Genomic DNA, 5000 nt, shown 5'->3' with positions numbered 1-5000 from the left:
GACACGAACCAGGTACGAAAAATAACATTGCTTTAATGGAGACGTGTCAGTGCCGTCACGCGGCTCCGTAAGGGCGCGCGGCTTCGAAACGCACGTGGTAGCGCAGGGCGGACGGCCCCGCCGAGGAATCCGCCGGCCCACCCGCCGAGAACCTTTCGTGACCCTACTTGCCAACCCTAACCCTAGGCGTTTTGCGATCGAACCGGGAGGCACAGCGAGAGCGCTGTGGGCACGGCGTACGCCGAATGCGCGCGGGCTTCGGGGACGTCGTGCGCGGGCCCTCTACTGGACCGTACGCCGAATTTCGGGCACCTAGTCCTTTTCCCGGCCTCGCGGGAGCACTGACAGTTTCCCGCTAAATTAGCGGGTTCGCGGACGGTGTCCGATCGGGTCGAAATTCGGCACCCGCGCGCTTGGGGGCCCCGCCGTACGGGCCCCCGAAGCGCAGACCTCTGGGACCTTCGGAAAAAAAGTTAGCGAAACGGAGCTCAAATGGAAAGCAACATGGTGTAGTGGTCTAGGCCATCAAGAGGATCATGATGAGTGATTTTGAGAACATTTGGACAACCTTGTCTTATTTTTGAGCTACGTTATCCAGATTCGGATATGTCGATCGGGGGCCCCCCAGAGGTCATCTGACACCGCGCGGGGTCACGAGGAGCGCGTCCACAAACCCATTACGGAAAATAACATTGGTTTAATGGAAAAGTGTCGCGACCCCCGCGCGGTCCCCGAACGTCGCGCGGCCCAGATACGCCCGTCGTAACGTCCCACAGGGGGCCCGGCCGGGGACTCCGAAGGACGCGGCAGAGAGCCTATCGCGAGCCGAGTTACGAACCCTAAATCTGGGATTTCGCGTCGCTCCTGTGCGCACGCGGTGCGGCGTTGGCGCGTGGGTTTCGGATATGTCGGGCCAGAGCCGTCCGGCAGACCGCGTGCCGAATTTGGAGAGCTTACGACTTTTCCTGTCCTCGCGGGAGACCCGACAGTTTCCCGCGTTTCGGTACGCGGGTTCGTGTCGGCTTCCGATCGGGCCGAAACTCGACACGCGCACACTCCGGGGTCCCAAACGACGGAACCCGGAAGCGCAAACTCGAGCGACGTTCGGAAGAAGAGCTATAGGGCCGTATCTCGCGCGGGGGTCGCACTTTGCGGTGGGTTTACGCGGTCGCGAAGACTCCGATTCGACCGGGGCGCGCGCGGGTCTTCTAGTCCGGACGTCCTCTCCGCGGAACGCCGAGCGTCGCGGCCGAGACCCTTTCGCGACTCGACTTGCCTGCCCTAGTTTTAAGGTTTTCGGCAGGGCGTAGCGCGCGCGCCTTACGCCGTCGGCGCGCGGGTTCCGGATATGTCGCGTTAGAGCTCTCCGGCAGCCCGTGCACCGATTTCTGCGACCTTTCGACTTTTCCCAGCTTAACGGGAGACCTGACAGTTTCCCGCTACCGGCCGTGGGTTCGTGCCGGAGTCCGATCGGGTCAAAAATCGGCACGCTCTATGTCGGAGTTCTCCCGAGACGGACCCCCGAAGCGCGGGCCGCTGCGGCGTTCCAGAAAAAATAGATTCCAAAAAAGCAACGAAAACTTGAGGCCTGAGGCCTATGGGAATTATAATGGGGGAATTTGATGTTTTCGGACGGCGGCCAAATTTTTTCTTTCGCGCCACGACGCCCGTCTTCGGATATGTTGTAGAGGGGCACTCTGTGAGCCAGGGCCCCGAATTTGGGGCCCCTAGGCCCTTCCGGGGCCCTTCGGTGAGGCTGCGAAAATTCTCATTTTTTCACGTTTTTTGTATGGGACGTGAAAATTTGTCACCAGGAAACAAGTTTTCTAGGCGTTTCAGACGACGCTGATTCACCTGGTAAAATTTCTGTGAGAAGGATTTTTGAGTTTGGACTTGTGTGTTTTTTTTGTGTGAGAAAGGGTGAAAAAAAGCTCAATTTGGTGCTTCATTGCTCAGCCCAGGAAGGTCTTAGGGACTCGAATGAGGGTTCGTTGGAAAGGCCCGGACACGACCTTTACAAAGAGCCCAGAGTCGAGGGTGTGGCCCATTCAGGGGCGGAGCTAGAGGCATTTAAAAATCAGAAAAGTGTGAAAAAGCTCAAGTTTAGGGCTCTGTTTCTCGGCCCAGGAAGGTCGCAGAGACTCGAGTGAGGGTTCGTTGGAAAGGCCCGGACCGGGCCTTTCCAACGAGCCCAAGTTTGAGGGTGTGGCTTATTCATGGGCGGAGCTAGGGGCTTTTGAATTTAAAAGCTCGTTTTTTATATCTCCGGCAGGGAAGGTCCTAGAGACTCGAGGGTGGGCGCGTTTTGAAGGGCTCGGAGAGACCTTTCGAACGACACCAGCCTCGAGTCTCTACGACGTTCCCTCGCCGAGATATGGTTTTCCACTTTTGAAAATTTATGAAAAAGGCTTGTTTTCAGGGCTCGTTTGCTCGGCCCAGGAAGGTCCTAGGGACTTGATTGAGGGTGCTTTGGAAAGGCCCGGACTAGGCCTTTCCAAAGAGCCCATGGTCGAGGGTGTGGCCCATTGAGGGGCGGAGCTAGGGGCATTTAAATATCAGAAAAATGTGAAAAATCTCAAGTTTAGGGCTCTGTTTCTCGGCCAAAGAAGGTCTTAGGGACTCGAGTGAGGGTTCGTTGGAAAGGCCCGGACGAGGCCTTTTCAACGAACCCGAGGTCGAGGTCGTGGCTCCTTCAAGGGCAGAGCTATGCGCTTTTGAAAAGGCGTTTTGAAAACAATGGTTTTTCGGAAAGGGGCGGGGCCATAGAGACTTGGGGTTGGGGGCGTGTCTGAGGGGGCGGCGAGACCTTTCAAACGACACCACCCCCAAGTCTCTACGACATTCCTTGGCCGAGATAGATTTTTTTTTTTTTGGATGAAATGTTCAAAAAAGACTTTCTTGAAGATTTGCCTCAATTTCTTTTCTGTGCGAAAATTTGTAAAAAATGCTGATTTTCAGGGCTCTGTTTGTCGGCCCGAGAAGGTCGTAGACGCTCCATTTCGGATTCCTTAAAAAGCCCCTGGGGAGACCTTTCGAAGGAATCCGAGTTCGAGGGCGTGGCCTTCTAGGGGGCGGAGCAACGTGCGTTTGAAAAAATAGCCAAAATTCGTATATCTCCGGACCGGAAGGTCATGTGGACATGGGGGTGGGGGCGTTTGAAAGGTGGCGGAAAGGCCTTTCCAACGAGCCCAAGGTCGAGGGCGTGGCAATCTTTGGGGCGGAGCTAGGGGCGTTTAAAAATAAAAGCTCGATTTTCATATCTCCGGAAGGGAAGGTCCTAGAGACTCGTGGGTGGGGGCGTTTTGAAGGTCTCGGAGAGACCTTTCGAACGACACCAGCCTCGAGTCTCTACGACGTTCCCTCGCCGAGATATGGTTTTCCACTTCTGAAAATTTATGGAAAAGGCTTGTTTTCAGAGCTCGTTTGCTCGGCCCAGGAAGGCCTTAGGGACTCGAATGAGAGTGCTTTGGAAAGGCCCGGACTAGGCCTTTCCAAAGAGCCCAGGGTCAAGGGTGTGGCCCATTCAGGGGCGGAGCTAGGGGCATTTAAATATCAGAAAAATGTGAAAAATCTCAAGTTTAGGGCTCTGTTTCTCGGCCAAAGAAGGTCTTAGGGACTCGAGTGAGGGTTCGTTGGAAAGGCCCGGACGAGGCCTTTTCAACGAACCCGAGGTCGAGGGTGTAGCCTAATAAGAGGCGGAGCTACGGTCAATTGAAAATGTAAAAAAAAAGCTTGTACTTATGTTTTTTTTTTTTTTTTTTTTGTGAAAAAGGCTAAGGTTTAGTGCTCTTTTTCTCAGCCGAGCAAGGTCGGAGACACTTGAGCTTGGGTTCGTTGGAAAGCCCTGGAACAGTACTTTCCAACAGTGTCAACGTCAACGGCGTGGCCCTCTTGAAGGCTAAGCTACGGGCATTCAAATTGGGAAAAAAAGGCCGAAATTCATTGCCTGAGACAAAAAAATTCCCGGATTTACTTCAAACTCGCACCGCGCGTAGAGGGTGCCGAGACTAAGACAGGAATGTGTGTACCACGTTCCTAGCTCATTCCTGCGCCGAGATAGAGGCCTGACACTCGCATGTAAATAGTCTGCCAATGGACAAATAATGGGTTCGTGTCAGTTTTTTCCTTTAGAGCCTCAGCGATTTCGACCGCATGACTGCGACACGGACGAAGCACGGATAGCGTCAAAGTCACTTGCGCGCGCGTACGACAACGTGCGGTCAAGAACATGTCGTACCTGCGCGAAAGTTACCTTGACGCGATGCGGGCATCGTCCGCGTCACGGATACGCGGTCGAAATCGCTGAGGCTCTAAAGGAAATCAATGACACAAACCCACTATTCGTCCATTGGCAGACTATTTGCACGTACGTGTCAGGCCTCTATCTCGGCACAGGAACGAGCTAGGAGGGTGGGACCTGCGCACCCGTCTTAGTCTCGGCACGCTCGACGCGTGGTGCGAGTTTGGTGAAGATCGGAGGAGGTCGAAATTTTGGTCAAAAAAAGACCAAAGGGGTACCCCTTACGTCATTTTTTTGGACAAAATTTTAAAAGTTCGTGGATTTAGCTCAAACCGCTCACGCGTGATGAGGGAGTCGCGCTGTGCAGATGAACGCGCGTCTCGGGGCGGTGACTCGTTGTGGGGCGGAGCTACGGCACTGACACGTGTCAGCGATTCCATTCAAAAAAAAATAGTGGGTTCGTGTACATGTCGAAATTGCGCGAAAGTTACCTTGACGCGATCTAGGCGTCGTCCGCGTCGAATCCACGCGGTCGAAATCGCTGAGGCTCTAAAGGAAAAAAATGACACGAACCCATTATTTGTCCATTGGCAGACTATTTACGTGCAAGTGTCAGGCCTCTATCTCGGCCCAGGAACGAGCTAGGAGAGTGGGACCTGCGCCCCTGTCTTAGTCTCGGCACGCTGGACACGCTGTACGAATTTGGTGAAGATCGGAGGAGGTCAAAAATTTGGTCCAAATTCAAATTTTTGACTAAGTC

The sequence above is a fragment of the Paramisgurnus dabryanus genome, chromosome 11 (assembly GCF_030506205.2).
Source record: "Paramisgurnus dabryanus chromosome 11, PD_genome_1.1, whole genome shotgun sequence".
NCBI classification, from domain to species: Eukaryota; Metazoa; Chordata; class Actinopteri; order Cypriniformes; family Cobitidae; genus Paramisgurnus; species Paramisgurnus dabryanus.
This window is presented reverse-complemented; position numbering follows the sequence as displayed.